Source organism: Carcharhinus amblyrhynchos, chromosome 11 (assembly GCF_965287045.1).
Source record: "Carcharhinus amblyrhynchos chromosome 11, sCarAmb.v2.hapA, whole genome shotgun sequence".
In the NCBI taxonomy this organism is placed as follows: Eukaryota; Metazoa; Chordata; class Chondrichthyes; order Carcharhiniformes; family Carcharhinidae; genus Carcharhinus; species Carcharhinus amblyrhynchos.
Window position 1 is genome coordinate 13,399,245 of NC_137334.1, and position 17,239 is coordinate 13,416,483.

The 17,239-nt window shown below is 45.1% G+C and overlaps 1 protein-coding gene across 4 annotated transcripts in view; it reads left to right on the forward strand.

Moving 5' to 3' along the window:
* The window catches only part of ino80db (INO80 complex subunit Db), a 100,789-nt gene that overhangs the window by 9,105 nt on the left and 74,445 nt on the right, over positions 1 to 17,239 (forward strand). Inside the window, exon 2 of one of the 4 annotated variants that reach the window (XM_080198587.1) lies at positions 14,297 to 14,396. The exons of 2 other annotated variants lie outside the window; for them this stretch is intronic. The gene's annotated coding sequence lies outside the window, so the exon portion shown is untranslated. The remainder of the gene's footprint in view (positions 1 to 14,296; positions 14,397 to 17,239) is intronic. One more of the 4 variants, XM_080198588.1, reaches the window with a different exon arrangement.

Here is a 17,239-nt window from a genome sequence, read left to right on the forward strand (position 1 = left end):
AGAGTGTTATTGGATAGTCCCATTCATTGTTGTTTGAGATTCTCCCTGTGAGATCCTTTGCGTCTGTAGTGCTAGTTTATCCTACCCTCATGAACTGTTTGATCTGCACTCATTTCTGGATTGCTGTCCAGCAAGCCCATCTGGAGCATGTGAGGGTGTCGAGCAAGAGCTAGGCTGGTTGAAGCCTGCTGCTATTGGCTATGTGAGCTGTTATGTGAAGAATAGCATCGTTGGTCTTTCTCACTCTGCAGAGCCCCAGCATGGGTTATCAGAACAATACTGGAGTGTACAGTCCCTTGAGCATGTGCTAACGTTCAGTTAGATGATGGTTGACCTGTATTTTGACTCCGTTTCCAAACCTTGGTTCCGTAAGATTTCGCACCCACTCTTAATCTATCAAACTCAATTTTGAATTTTTCCATTGAATCACTCCCAGCCTCAATACCTTTTGAGGAAGGAAGTTCCAGATTTATGTGAGAAATATTTCTGGCTGTCACCCCTGGATGGTTTAGCTCTAATTCTAAGGTTGCGCCCCCTTCTGTACCCTTTCCCCCCTCAAACTAACCATTGGAAAAGGGTCCAGCGTTGTTTCGAGAACAGAAATCATAGAAACCCTACAGTGCAGAATGAGGCCATTCAGCCCGTCGGGTCTGCACCGACATAATTCCACCTAGGCCTTGTACCTGTAAGCCCACATATTTACTACGTTAATTCCTTTGACCTACACATCCTGGGACACTAAGGGGCAACTTAGGATGGCCAATGCACATCTTTGGAGTATGGGAGGAAACTGGAGCACCTGGAAGAACCCATGCAGATACGAGGAGAATGTGCAAACTCCATACAAATAATGACTCAAGTCGGGAGTTGAACCCATGCCCCTGGAGCTGTGAGGCAACAGTGCTAAGCACTGTGCCACTGTCCCACCTGAAGAGAGGGGAGTAGGAGAAACCGTGCAGCCATCTGAAGTAAATTGTGTTCCTTATTAACTGTATTTTGCAGTTGGTGCACATTGTCTTCTGCCCTGCTTTGTTTAATTATGGGAATAGTTTTTCAAAAGTTATTAAATTTTGGCCATCATTTGTCGCTGTAGATTTGTCCAGAAGTGCCAAGAGGGAGGAAGGTCAGAGGAATGCTTTGAACCATTGTCAGTTATTTCTTACTGTGATTTGAATTTGTGTGAAATAATATCAATAGTGCTTGCAACCAATGTTGGTATACAGTCTGGATAGGATGAAGCATATTGCTGTCTATTTTTCTTTAGCTCTTCCATGTCACCCATCCTTGACTCTGCCAATCATCTCCTTAGCGGCCTCCCAACTTCTATCTCGTGTAAACATCAGCTCGTCGGAAACCCTGTTTTCCATGTTAACTCTCACCGAGTTCTGCCTATCCATCACCGACGTGTTTGCCAAGCTACTCTCGAACACGGTTTAGCCACACCTCTGTTTTCAAATTCTCATCCTTGTCTTCAGATCCCTCGATGGTCTTGCCCTTCCTTTGCAACTTCCTCCAGCCTCTCAACCCTCCAGGATCCCTGTATTGGAGTACTCATGCACATTTTGAATTTTTTTCTTTTTCACTGCTGGTGGTTGTGCCTATAGAGTTATAGAATTTCACAGCATGGCAACAGGCCCTTTGGCCCAACTTGTCCATGCCGCCTTTTTTTTAAACCACAAAGCCAGTCCCAGTTGCCTGCATTTGGACCATATCTCTCTCTACCCATCTTACCCATGTAACTGTATAAATCTTTTTTAAAAGACTAAACTGTACCCGCCTCTATTATTGCCTCAGACAGTCACCACTCTGTGTGTGTGAAAAAATTGCTCCTCTGGATCCTTTTACATCCCTCCCCTCTCACCTTAAACCTATGCCCTCTAGTTTTAGACATAAGAACATAAGAAATAGGAGCAGGAGTGGGCCATCTGGCCCCTCGAGCCTGCCCCGCCATTCAATAAGATCATGGCTGATCTGTCGTGTCTCAGTTCCACATTCCCGCCCTCTCCCCATAACCCTTAATCCCCTTGCCTATCAAAAACCTATCAACCCGCGTCTTAAAAATATTTAGCGAGGCAGCCTCCACCACTTCAACGGGCAGAGAATTCCAGAGATTCACCGCCCCTTGAGTGAAGAAGTTCCTCCTCAACTCCGTTCTAAACCGCCCCCCCCCTTTATCTTGAGGCTGTGCCCCCTAGTCCTACTGTCCTTTCTGAGCGGGAAGAGCCTCTCCACCTCTATCCTATCCATCCCATTCATCATCTTATATGTCTCAATGAGATCTTCCCTCATTCTTCTAAACTCTAACGAGTACAAGCCTAGTTTATCCAGCTTCTCCTCATAGCTCAACCCCCTCAACTCCAGTATCAGCCTAGTAAACCTCCTCTGCACTCCCTCCAAGGCCAAAATATCCTTGCGTGAGTGCGGCGCCCAAATCTGCACACAGTACTCCAGCTGCGGCCTCACCAATGCCCTACACAGCTGCAGCAAGACCTCCCTACTTTTATATTCAATTCCCCTCGCTATGAAGGCCAGCATCCCATTCGCCTTCCTGACCACCTGCTGCACCTGCAGGCTGGGTTTTTGCGACTCATGCACAAGGACCCCCAGGTCCCTCTGCACCGCCGCCTGCTGCAGTTTTTCACCATGTAAGTAATAGTCCTTCCTACCATTATTCCTACCAAAGTGGACCACCTCACACTTGCCAACATTAAATTCCGTTTGTCATTTCCTGGCCCATTCGCCCAGCCTATCTAGATCCTTCTGCAGACTCTCCACACCCTCCGCGCAGTTTGCTGTTCCACCAATCTTGGTGTCATCAGCAAATTTTGACACCATACACTCGGTTCCCTCCTCCAGATCATCTATATAAATGGTAAATAGCTGAGGCCCCAGCACCGACCCCTGGGGCACTCCACTAGTCACCAACCGCCAATCCGAATAGCACCCATTGACCCCCACTCTTTGCCTCCTATTTGACAGCCAATCCCCTATCCACGCTAACACCCTACCCCCAACTCCATGCCCCCTGACCTTCTGTAATAACCTCTTGTGAGGCACCTTGTCAAACGCCTTCTGAAAATCAAGAAACACCACATCCACCGGCTCTCCCCTATCCACCGCCCTAGACACATCCTCATAGAACTCCAATAAATTCGTCAGACACGACTTCCCCTTAACGAAACCGTGCTGCGTCTGCTCTATCAAACAATTCTCAAGATGCCTCGCTATTTTCTCCTTGATCACGGATTCTAACACTTTACCTACAACAGACGTTAAACTAACCGACCTATAATTCCCTGCCTTTTGCCTGCCACCCTTCTTAAACAACGGCGTAACATTAGCCGTTTTCCAATCTTCCGGCACTTCCCCGGAATCCAGCGACGTTTGGAAAATAATCACCAAGGCATCCGCTATCACCTCCACTATCACTATAGACTCCCCTACCTTTGGGAAAAGATGTTGATAACTAACTGATCATTATTTTATAGACCTGTATAAGATTAACCACCCCTACTGCCTTGTACGCTCCAGGGGGGAAAAAGTTCCAATCTATCCAGCCTCTCCTTGTAAAACTATCAAGTTCCAGTAGCATCCTAGTAAATATTTTCTGCACTCTTTCTAGTTTAGTAATCTCCTTTCTATAACAGGCTGACCAGAATTGCACACAGTATTCCAAGTGTGGCCGTACCAATGTCTTGTACAACTTCAAAAGGACGTCCCAACTTCGGCCAAGAGCCTGACCTTGGGAATGCTTTCCCCTAACCTCCCAACCTAATTTATCCTCCAATGATCCTTTAATCTCTCTGATCAAACTTTAGTCGCCTGGGCTAATTTCTCCTCCTTGTAGTTGTCAGATTTTGACTGATAAAGTACTTGTCAAGTGCCTTGGGGCGTTCTGCTATGTTAAAGGTACTAAATAAATGCAAGTTGTTGTTGTTGTCACGACCAATCTTTAATGAGTTTGATTTTCCATCCACTGATTAGGGTGTTGCCCTGTTGAGTGCAGAAATGGTTCTGACATAAATGAGTGCACATCAAATGAAATTTTCAAACTGCTTGTCAAGTGAATGCTGCATTGGTTTGGTTTAATACAGTGCTGTTGCTAACATTATCCCATGTTTATTACATTCCTTTTAATAGGAGACGTTGCATTTATGTAGCTTTTATCATAACCCAAAGTACTTTACAGCCAGTGAAGTACTTGTTGAAATATAGCCCGTTATAATGTAGGAAACGCAATAGCCGCATAGCGCACTGCAAGCTCCCGTAATCAGCAATGTGACCATATTACTAGTTTCAGCACTAATTGTTGAGGGATAAATATTGGCCAGCACATTTTGTAGCACTGATCTGCTCCACTAAATACCATGAAACCTTTGGGGCCATGGGGGTGACGCAGTGATTAGCACTGCTGCTTCACAGCGCCAGACACCCAGGTTCAATTCCCAGCTGGGGTCACTGTCTGTGCAGAGGCTGCATGTTCTCCACGTGTCTGTCTGGATTTCATCGGAGTGCTCCGGTTTCCCTTCTCAGTCCAAAAGGCGTGCTGGTTAGGTGCGTTGGCCATGCTAAATTCTTCCTTGGTATACTTGAATAGGTGGCGGACTGTGGCGACTAGGGGATTTTCACAGTGACTTCATTGCAGTGTGAATGTAAGCCTACCTGTGACTAATAAATAAACTTTAACTTTTATATCCACCATTGAGACATCTGAAATATAGCACCTCTGTCAGTACTGCACTCCTACCATACTGGCAAAGGTTTTATATTTGGTTTTGTATACTGCAAGTGAGGCTTAAACTCATAGCCTTCTGACTTGGATGTGAGTGCTCCATGTGGAACCATGTCTGATGCTTTGTGTCTGATTGGGGTGTGAATACAGCCGTTGTCATCCTCACCCTGAGGTTTGTCAGTGGCCAGCTGTTGTAAGAATCGAGGTGGTTGTTGATGGATCATCCGACTGTGGACAACATGGCAGCTGTATCCTATCCTGCCCTCCTCTGGTGTCTCCATATACATTCGGGAGTCATTGGGAACATGAATTCTGTTTCCACCCTCCACCTCAAACCAAGGGACCCTGAGATTATCTGAGGGTTTGGGCACCCCCTCCCCCAAATGTTCTAATCTCATACCATGATAGGTTGGTGCCCCAGCACCATGGATGACTTGGCACAGGAAGTCTTTTGATATTCGAATGAAGTGCAGTGTGCTTTGTGACGTTTTAGCCCAGAATTAAAAGGGAGGTGGGAGGGGCAGTGTGGCTCTGCATTTTGGGAGGGAGGGGTTTTGAGTGCTGAGGGAGGTGAGATGGGGGGAAAAGAGGAAGAGAGGGTGGTGGTGGGAGACTGGATCTTCGAGATGAGCACAATTTCTCCTTTTCAGCAGTAGTTCAGAGGCAATGCTAACGCCTCCCTTGGTCAGAAAGTCCCATCCCAGGGATTTGAGCGCACAATGTAGGCAGACGGCCCAAATTCCACACACCACCACACACACACACACATATACACACACACCTCCCCCACCCAGGAGCTCGGCCACCATTTATTCCTCAGCCACCCTGCATGGTCTGGCTGTGACGCAGCAGGCAGTCACTGTGTCACCACGCTGCCCCTGGTTTGCAGGGTTAATTGGTGCTAAGTGGGAAGAATTTGAGGTCTCAGCAATGAGTGAGTCTGGTCAAACATCAGCGGTGCCTTCTGTGTCGGGGAGTGGGCTGGCTCAGCTGTTTGGATATGAGTGTGTAACAGAGAATCGAGCAGTCACCAGGCATGTTATTGAAAATGAGTTAGACTAATTACCACGGCGGCTCCAGAAGGAAGCAAAATCTGCACTGAATCAAGTTTCAGCGTAGTGTATTTTTCCAGAGCATCACCTGTGGATTTTAGTTTCATTCTGAAGTCTTTTGTTAACGAATAAATTTGTCTTAACAAATAGTAGTTAATATAAAACAGAAGCCTTGACTCTGAGGCTTTTGTCACAGTCTGCCCTATATACTGGTGTTGTGTCATGCTGTTTAATGCTGGAAAGTTTGATTTAAAGGTAGATTTTGGGATGAAGCGTCCTAGAAGACTCGTGCTGAGCGTACAACCCAGGTTGCAGTGTTGTATGGCTGGGGTTCACAAAGAACAGTTGTGAGCAGTGTCTCTTACCTTGTACCGTGTACAATGTCCTGATCAGCCTTGAGAACAACACAGATCATACCTGTGCTGCCCATGCAAATCTGCAGGTGAGCCTTTCCGTATTCCCACTGGTCTTTCCGTATCTGATGTGGCCTTTGGACTGTTGAGGGGTGGATGACCTGCAGGTCTACTGGGTAACTTGGAAACTAATTAACTTTTTGAGGGTGAAAGTCATCCTCTAATATTTAATTTCTGCTTCATTGCTTTGTCCCTCTGAGGTGAGGACCAGCATTTCTTTCTCAGGTGATCCCATTAATGGTCTCCTGATGATGTGTCATATCAGGGCACTGTGAATCTGATTTCTGTTCTGCACTCTGCAGCTTCCCTGTGAGAAAGTGCTCCATTCTCAGTCCTGGCTCTGGGTGAGCTAAGCTCTTCCACTCATCTGACGAAGGAACACTGTTCCCTAAAGCTTGTGGGATTACTATCAAATAAACTGGTTGGCCTTTAACCTGGTGTTGTGAGACTTCTTACTGTGTTTAGCCCAGTCCAACGCCGGCATCTCTACGTCGTGAGCTACATCAGTCAGTCACACCACATCAAGCAGCCGACTATTGTGTCGGCGACAATTTATTTTGGTTTTCCTGTTAATTTTAGACAGTACATCCTACAAGGAGGAAGTACCAAACAGCATAGTAAGAGAGCAGATTTCACATCAATTGAGTAGCTAGCAACCCCAGGACACTTCCACCAGCTGCGTATGCACTTGCTTTGTGTACATGTCTATGTTATTTCATATCTTGCCTGTGCGCACCCTCTTGGGGGCCCCTTTTTCTCAATCTGCCCCACTTGCCTTAAATCCATGTGTGAGCAGTCTTGCTCACTGCTGTTATTCTAGGGTGGAAGGCCCCATTGGAGCAGGTGGTTTTGTTGCAGTTTTATATTGCTGTCCCCACTCAAATCATTTGACGTTTTGAAGGGCAACGTTTGTTTTGAAAGTGGTGTTTGAGTTGTGGCTCTGACTGCTACAAAAGATGCTTCCAAGATTTCATTGCATAATGCAGGCTGGCAATTGAGTCTGTGGATATCGCTTGTTTTTCACTGCGTCAGAAGGTTTGGCTGGGTGGGGTTCTAGTCCCGTTGCAGAGACCTGAACGTGCAACCTATGCTAAACCGCCTAGCGTCAGTACAGTGGGAGTGCTGCACTGTCAGAGGTGCTGTTTTTCAGAGGAAACCTTAAACTGAGGCCATGCCTACCTTCTCAGGCAGGCACACAAAAGTTTCCATCGGGTTATTTTGAAATAAAAGTGGCGAAGTTCTCCTGGGATGGCCTGGCCAATATTTTTATTGCTCATCAATGATCTGGTCACTGTTTGTTAACCATAGATTCCCTGCAGTGCAGCAAGAGACCACTTGGTCCATCGAGTCTGCACCAACGTTCTATCCCCATAACCCCACACATTTACCATAGGTAATCAACCTGCAGATCTTTGAACTGGGAGGAAACTGGAACACCTGGAGGAAATTCTCACAGACACAGGGAGAATGTGCAAACTCCACACAGAGACTTGCCCTAAACTTGAACCTGGGCACCTGGTACTGTGAGGCAACAACTCAGGTGGCCTGCTGTGCCACCCAAACATTGTGAAATCTTCCTATGTGTAAATTGGTTACTACATTTCCTATATTACAGCAGCAGCTATATTTCAAAAATACTTTATTGGCATTAAAGCACATTGCGGTCTAAATGCAAGTTCTTAATTTCTTGGACAAGTAACCCACCAACATAATGCCTGTGAAGAGTGAGCACTTAACATGGTTGGACAGCGGGTAAAACCAAGATATATTGGTGCTTCACTGGAGTTTTCCATTGCCGTTTCAAATCTGGGATTTTTCTTTAGACAACACATTGTGTCATAAATCTCAGGCAGGTGTGCTTTTGTCATTGTAGAGTCAGAGGTACAATGTTTGTGTGATCCAGCTGTCTGGCTGTGAAGCGCTTCTTTGCCGAGGGGGAATTTTGAGATATCTCTAAGCATGAGCCTTGTGTTAGGTGAGCTGAGTTGGGTGATTAATGGTTGATATCTTTCTAGGTATCAGTGGGAGAAGAGGAAATTTTGGGCAGGAAGCAGGTTAGATAGAAATGAGTCAAAGAGTGGCTCGCAGGTAGACAAACAATCCACACAAGTTGAATAATTGCCAGAAACAGATGATGGGAAGAAAGTGAAGATTGGGCTAAAAATGTGTTGACAGGGGAGACAGTGGCATAATGGCGCTGTCCCTGGATTAGTAATCCAGAGACCTAGGTTCATGCACTGGGGGGACCTGGGTTCGAATCCCACCACAGCAGGTGATGAAATTTGAATTCAGTAAAAATCTGGTGATGACTACGAAGTAAGAAGTCTCACAACACCAGGTTTAAGTCCAGCCAGTTTATTTAATAGTAATCCCACAAGCTTTCGGAAATGGTGTTCCTTCGTCAGGCGTGTGCAAGGTTCTGACCAGAGAAAGGCATATAAAGACACAGTTTGCAGAATACTGATTGCATGGCAAGTCTCTGCAGCTAACCTGCTATTCAAGTCTTAAAGATGCAGACAATGTGAGTGGAGATAGCATTAGCATAGGTTAAAGAGATATGTATTGTCTCCAGACAGGACAGTACCTGAGATTTTACAAGCCCAGGCAAGTCATGGGGGCTACAGAGAATGACATGAGCCCAAGATCCCAGTTGAGACTGCCCTTGTGTGCAGAACTTCAGTCTCTGCTCAGCGACTGCGCTGTCGTGTGTCGTGAAGGCCGCCTTGGAGAACGCTTACCCGAAGATCAGAGACCGAATGCTCGTGACCGCTGAAGTGTTCACCAACAGGGAGGGAGCAGTCTTGCCTGGTGATTGTCGAGCAATGTTCATTCATTCGTTGTCGTAGCGTTTGCATGGTCTCCCCAATGTACCATGCTTCTAGACATCGTTTCCTGCAGCATATATGGATGAATGAACATCGCTCGGCAATCACCAGGCAAGACTGTTTCCTTCCTGTGGGCGAACACTTCAGCAGTCACGGGCATTCGGTCTCTGACCTTCAGGTAAGCGTTCTCCAAGGCAGCCTTCACGACACACGACAGTGCAGAGTCGCTGAGCAGAGACTGATAGCCAAGTTCCGCACACATGAGGACGACCTCAACTGGGATCTGGAGTTCATGTCGCACTATCTGTAACCCGCATGACTTGCCTGGGCTTGTGACATCTCACTGTCCTGTCTGGAGACAATACACATCTCTTTAACCAATGCTATCTCCACTTACGATGTCTGCCTCTTTAAGACTTGAATAGCAGGTTAGCTGCAAAGACTTGCATTCTAATCAGTATTCTATAAATTATGTGTGTCTTTATATGCCTTTCTCTGATCAGAACCTTGCACACACCTGACAAAGGAACACCGTTTCCAAAAGCTTGTGGGATTACTAACAAATAAACTGGTTGGACTTAAACCTGGTGTTGTGAGACTTCTTACTGTGTTTACCCCAGCTGAACGCTGGCATCTCTACATGATGACTACGAAACCATTGTTGATTGTCGGAAAAACCCATCTGATTCACTACTGTCCTTTAGGGAAGGAAATCTGCCGTCTGAGCTTGGTCTGGCCTATTGTGTCACTCCAGAGCCACAGCAATGTAATTGACTCTTAAAATGCCCTTGGGGAATGGGCAATAAATGCTCGTCCAGCCAGCGATGCCACAACCCATAAATGAATAGAAAGGGGTAATGTATGGATCCCAAAATGGCTAATCACAATTTGCCAAGGTTCACATGTGAGGGATTGGCCTTTGTAAAATATTGGTGGCTAGGGAGAGCTTCTGGGATGCAGCACATCTACTTCTAATCACTTGACCCTTGGCTGCCCTGCTGTTCCCCTAAATTTCTGCATCTTTCTGTCTGTCTTTTCTTCTTTAAGGTACACCTTAAATGTGTCTTTTTGATCAAGCTTTTAGCTACTTTTCTTAATATCTCCTTCTGTGGCTCGATCTCAAATTTTATTTGATAAAGCCTTGGGATGTTTTACTATGTTAAAGGTGCTGTCCAATTGCAATTCATTATTAATCAAATGCACACTACCTTGTGTTCAAATCTCTGTCCCTATGTCGAATTTCCTTCAGTCCTACATCATTTCGAGAATTTTACATTATTTTTGTTTCTTGTGTTTCCTTGATTTTAATTACTGCACCCCCTTTCCTCCTTTGACCTCTCCTTTAATATGCTCCTTAAAATCTATCTCTTCAAGCTTCGTTATTGTTCTTCATGCATCCTGTATGGCCCTGTGTCAAATGTTGTTTGTTAATGTTCCTGTGAAGCACATTGGGATGTTTTGGCTAAACATTGCTGTGTAAATGCACTGTGAAAACATGTGCAGGTCACACCTTGATGACGTTGGGTAAAGGGGTGTCACTTACATAGACTGTGTTCTGATATCTCTTGAGTCATAATGGTTCAGTTCTGAAAACCAGCTGCTGTCTGATCTCCCGTCTACAGCATATTTGGTTTGAATTCATGAGGGTGGCACAGTGGTTAGCACTGCTGTCTCAGCGCCAGGGACCTGAGTTTGATTTCCCGCTCGGGTCACTATCAAGTGTGGAGTTTGCATGTTCTCCCTGGGTCTGCGTGGGTTTCTTCCGGGTGTTCCGGTTTCTCCCACAGTCCGAAAGGCGTGCGGGTTAGGTGCATTGGCCATGCTAAATTCTCCCTCAGTGTACCTGAACAGACACCAGAGTGTGGTGACTGGGGGATTTTCACATTAACGTCATTTCAGTGTTAATGTAAGCCGACTTGTGACACTAATAAATAAACTTTGAAACTTTGAAAACTTTGAAGCTGAATTGGATTAAATGAAATGTCCTTTTTCAGGTGGTCACCAAACTAGTCTACTGAGTAGCCTCCGATCTGCACTAAATCAATTCCCAGTCAATAGTCCAGTTGTGCTCCTGTTCCTCAATTGGTAGCTCTAATAAATCCAGGGAGGGGGCATTTCCCAAACAGTTCTTTATTGTCTGCAATCTGTGTATGCTCCGGTCTAATCAAAAAGAACGCCTTCACTGTAGTGGCTAAATTACTGGAATAAAAATCTGGAGGCCTGGACAAATAATACAAAAGAATGTTAATTCAGTTCCTGGCACAGCAGTTTGAGAAGATGAATTTCATCTCAAATCCATGTAAACTGACCATGCAGCTGCTGACTGTCATAGAAACTCAAACTGGCTCGCAAAATGAAACGTTGCTCAGTCTGACTGAAATGCAGTCAGAAGCCATCATTGGCACAGCAATTGAAACTTGGGCTGCCAGCAGCATTCACAATCCTGATCCACGTATGAGGAATTTGAGCAATGTGGGCCAGTTCCCCATGGGTTGATATTTGTGCACGAGCTGGTACTCGCTGGACGCTGTATTCCATCTAAAGCAGGAAGGCTGATCTCTTTCCCATTACCTGTGTTTCTACACTGGATTAGCACAATATCAGACAAAGTAGAAATGGTTGAAACCTTCGGGTTTTTAGGTGTTCAGATCACCAACTACCTGTCCTGGTCCCCCCCCATTCGGCAGTATAGTTTAGAAAGCCCACCAATGCCTCTACTTTCTTAGAAGACTAAAGAAATTTGGCACGTGAGCTCTCATCAACTTTTACAGATACACCATAGAAAGCATTCTTTCTGGTTGTATCAAGCTTGGTAAGGCTCCTGTTCTGCCCAAGACCATAAGAGACTACAAAACGTTGTGAATGTAGCCCAATCCATCATGCAAACCAGCCGCCCATCCATTGACACTGTCTAAACTTTCTGCTGCCTCAGCAAAACAGCCAGCATAATCAAAGACCCCACGTGCCCTGGACACAATCTCTTCCACCTTCTTCTGTCAGGAAAAAGATACAAAAGTCTGAAGTCATGTACAACTGACTGAAGAACAGCTGCTTCCCTGCTGCTGTCAGACTTTTGAATGGACCAATCATATATTAAGTTGACCTTTCTCTACACCCTCACCATGACTGCAACACTACATTCTACATCCTCCTCTCCTTCCCCGATTTACACCATTAACAGTGTGCTTTGGTTACATAGTGTGCAAGAAGCAATACTTTTCACTGTATCCCAGTACATGTGACAACAAAAAATCACATTCGTTCACAACCCTTTGTAGTGTGGTGCCATTTTTGAAATGGCTATTTGTATTGAGAAGATTTAGAGAAGCATATAGAAGCAAACCAGAGTTTATTGGATGTATATGAATTGGAAAAGGTGCAGAGAAGTCAGCAGGTAATTTTTTTTATTTATTCATTTTATAGGATGTGAGTGTTGCTAGCTGGACCAGCATTTATTGCCCATCCCTAACTGTTCTCCACTTTAGGGAGCATTTGAGTCAACTGCAGTGACCCCAACCAGTGTGTCTGGGGTCACGTGGAAGCCAGACCAGGCAAAGGATATGAGTGAACTAGAAGGGTTTTTACGACAATAGTTTCATGGTCATCGTTAGACTTTTAATTCCAGATTTTTATTGAATTCAAATATCACCATCTGCTGTGGTGGGATTTAAATCTGGATCCACAGATTTTTTCCCTGGGTCTCTGGATTACTATTCCACTGACAATACCATATGCCACCGCCTCCCCACATAATGAAGGGTGGTCTTCAGTGATAGATGTGCACCAACGGCAGATGAAACCTGGAGTGTTAACTTGTTACTCAAACCTCGAGCATGAATTTAAATTGAAGTAAAGTAGATTTAAAAAGAGTATTTTTAGAAAAACATATATACCCCGTGGGACAGCCTGGTTGTTAAATATGTCATGGGCATTGAAGGTGCAATTGGATATGAGGTTGAATTACCAGAGAATGAGATGTGTAGGTTTACAGTACAGCAAAAGGTTATTTGGCCTATTGTGCCCATGTTGGCTGGGAAGAGCTATCCGGTCTAATCCTATCTTCCGTTTTTGTGGTTTGTGGCATCTCAAGTGCACATCCAAATGCTTTGTTAATGTAATGAGGGTTTCTCCCTTTGTAACCCTTTCAGGCTGTGAATTCAAAGCCTTGACACCCTCTGGCTGAGAATATTTCTTCTGAATGTCTTTTTATCAATTACTTCTAAATAATGCCTCCCTCGCCCCATCCCACTTCTCAAGCCAAAAAAAAAATCCCCTCACCCAATCCCACTGCTCAAGCTAAAATTCTCCCAATCTGGCAACATCTTCAAGAATCAATTCTGTGTGGTTTCTCATGTGGTCACATCCTCCTTGTGTGGTGACTGGAACTGTATACAATATACTATCTGTGGCCTAACTAGTGTTTTGTTCCAATATAACCCCGGATCTTGCATTCCAGCATTGACCAATAAAGGGCAAGAAGCCATCCTGACCAACTTACCCATTCAGGGATATGTAGACATATACTCCAAGATCCTCTGTTTCTCTATACTATAACTTTATGTATCCATAATGCATTACCTCCCACCTCTCCCCAATTGAATTTGATTTGCTGTCACTTTTCTACCCATCTTTACTAATCCTTTGATACCTTTCTTCCTCATCATTGATCACAGCCAATTTTATTATCATCTGAAAACTTCTTATTCATGCCTCCTACATTTAAATCTAAACCATTGATATTTAATGCAGGGGATCTAGTACTGAGTTGTGCGGAGCCCCACTAAAAACAGCCATGTAGTCACAAAAACATTTGTTAACCTTTACCCTTTGCTCCCTAACACTCAGCCACTTTTGGACCTAACTTGTCACTTGCCCTTGTTTCTCCTGAGCGTTTAATTTTCGGACGAGTCTGCCAGTAGCCAAGTTGGTGGAATGAGTAGACAGGTGGCAGATGAAGTTCAATGTGGAGAAGTGGGGGGTGGGGATGCAATTTGGTATGAAAAACAAAGAGATGATTCAAAATACGAGGTACAATTCTAAAGAGGATGCAAGAGCAGAGGGTGTTGGTGTGCAGATACAAGCTTGGTTTCCCCATTGCTTCGATCTAAATGAGGTCTGGTCAGATTAGCTGCCTTGGCTCTTCTGAGCCAGGAATGTCCCCAGGGGAAAATGGTCTCATGTTCTCCTTCCTAATTGATATCCAGTGAGCTCGACTGAAAGGTGCGACTATAAGAATGTATAGTGATGTTGTACCTGTGCTCCTTGTTCTTCTAGGTGGTAGAGGTTACGGCTTTGAGAAGTGCTTTCGAAGAAAACATGGCGCGACAGAGGATGTTACAAGTTTATTTCAACTAGTGCACACTTTGTGGGTCAGGTATTGCAATCTTGGATATTCATGGAGGCTGTGTTGTCGGTAGAGTGGTGCACCCTGCCTGGTTTCTGGGTAGCGCTGCAGATGCCAATGCTTTTACTGATGCTGTCTACATAATAGTTATTGGATTGGGTCTCTTAGAATTGTTTTGAGGCCTTTCGTATTTTGAAGCTGCTCCCTTTGGAAGTGGTCATTTAGCCATATGTGTGCCGAAGGAGAAGGTCCACAACAAAATATCTACCTATGCAGTTAATGCATTTCGTGAGATTGTGGCTGGGATCTCCCTTGTTAAGTTTTCACAGCGTTTTTTTTTTGTTGACGTGGGCCAGCCATATATTTACTGCCCACCCCGAGTTGCCCTGAGAATGATTCGGACATCTGAATGGCTTGATGACCACCTTCAGAGGGCAGTTAAGAGTCAAACACTCCAGCGTGGCACTGGAGGCATGTATAGACCTGACAGCACAAAGACTCTGGGTTTCTTTCCCTAAAGGGCATTAGAGAATCAATTGGATGTTGATCGCATTCCAGTAACTTAAGGATTACTTTTACCGATAGCAATTATTTAGAACAGTACAGAAAGAGGCCCTTTGGCCCATCAAGTCCGTACTGACATGCAGGAAAAAAACCTGAACTCCCACCTAATCCCATTTCCAGCATTTGGTCCAAAGCCTTGAATGTTATAATGTGCAGGGTGCCAATCCAGATACTTTTTAAAGGATGTGCAACAACCTGCCTCCTACCACCCTCCCAGGCAGCGCATTCCAGACTGTCACCACTCTCTGATTCTAAAAAAAGTTTTTCCTCGTATCCCCCTAAACCTCCCACCCCTCACCTTGAACATATGTCTCCTCGTAATTGACCTTACAACTAAGGAGAACGGCTGCTCCTTATTCACTCTGTCCATGTCCCTCATAACCTTGTACACCTCGATCGGGTCACCCCCTCACCTCAGTCTTCTCTGCTCCAATGAAGACAACCTAAGCCTTTCTCCATAACTTAAACGTTCCATCCCGGGCAGCATCCTGGTGAATCTTTTCTGCACCCTCTCCAGTGCAATCACATCCTTCCTATGACGTGGCAATCAGAGGTCCACACAGTACAGTGTCCTCAGCAAAGTTCTATATAATTCCGAAATGATTTTCTGCATTTGTAATCTATGCCAGCTTTGATAAGGCGAGTGTCCCTTTTTCATTTTCTTCCTCTTTTCTGATTTTTCAAAAGCTGGGATATGAACACCATTTGCTGAATTATTAGTTCCTTTAGTAAGACGAGTGTTGCCAGTGTCAGTCGTTTCACTCCACTTTCCTGCTGGTGGTGTCCAGTGAAATCCCTGCAACAGTCCAAACATTTCTCCCAATTAAATTTGTTTATGTATTTAATTTCATAGATGTTATTTGGGGATTATCAAAGTTGAAGTTTATTAGTCACAAGTAAGGCTTACATTAATACCGCAATGAAGTTATTGTGAAATTCCCCTAGTTGCCACAATCTGGCACCTGTTTGGGTCAATTTCAGAATATGGGAGGAAACTGGAGCACCTGGAAGAAACCCATGCAGACATGGGGAGAACGTGCAAATGCCACACAGACAGTGACCCATCCTGAACCTGGGTCCCTGGTGCTGTGAGGCAGCAGGGCTAGCCACTGTGCCACCCACAGTTTATGATTGGGAAAGAGGTTTTCACACTTGATGTTTTAATGAACAGCCTGTCTTTCTCAGTCATAGAATCCCTACGGTGCAGAAGGACACTATTCAGCCCATCAAATCTACACCAACAACAATTCCGCCTCAGCCTTATCCCCGTATCCCTGCATGTTTACCTTGCTAATCCCTCTAACCTACGCATCCTGGATACTAAAGTGCAATTTAGCACGGCCAATGCACCTAACCTGCACATCTTTAGAATGTGGGAGGAAACAGGCGTACCTGGAGGAAACCCATTCAGACACAGGGAGAACGTGCAAACTCCACACACAGTGACCCAAGCTGGGAATTGAACCTGGGTCCCTGGAGCTGTGAGGCAGCAGTGCTAACCACTGTGCCACCATGCTCCCCAGATGTTCCTTTGATCCCCAGGTCAGGGCTGGATAGGTGGTGGGTGAGAGTGGAACTGTTGTTGGTACCTAGGTTCTGGCATCAGTTGTGGCATAGTAGGTGCATTCTCTGTTCCGAGCCAGAGGGCTGTAGGTTCAAGTCTTACTCCAGAGTCTTTACAAAATCTTGGCTGACAGTCCAGTAAAGAACTAGAGGGCACAGCCTCAAAATAAGGGGGCATCAATTTAGAACAGAGTTGAGGTGGAACTTCTTCTCTGAGGGTAGTGAATTGTTGGAATTCTCTGCCCATTGAAGCAGTGGAGGCTACCTTGTTAAATGTGTTTGAGTCACAGATAGATAGACTTCTGATCAATAAGGAAATTAAGGGTTATGGGGAGCAGGCGGGTAAGTGGAACTGAACCACTATCAGATTGGCCATGATCTTATTGAATGCTGGGGCAGGCTCGAAGGCCTAGATGGCCTACTCCTGCACCTATTTCTTATGTTCTTAGTACCAAGGGAGTGCTGTGTTGATGGATATGTGAGGTGTTCAACTATGTCTGTCCTCAGGTGAATGTAAAAGATGCTTTGGACAAGAGCAGGGAATTTCTTTCCAGTGTTTTGGCCAATATTTATCCCTCAACCAATAGCATTCACACAGATTAACTGTCCTGCAGCTATTTATGGGACCTTGCTGTGTCAACCTTGACAGCTACGTTCCCCACACTTCAAAAGTACTGTATTGCTTATTGGATGGTTTGGGTTGTAAAAAGTCTTGTACAAATGGAATTGTCTCTTTGTGCTGACCA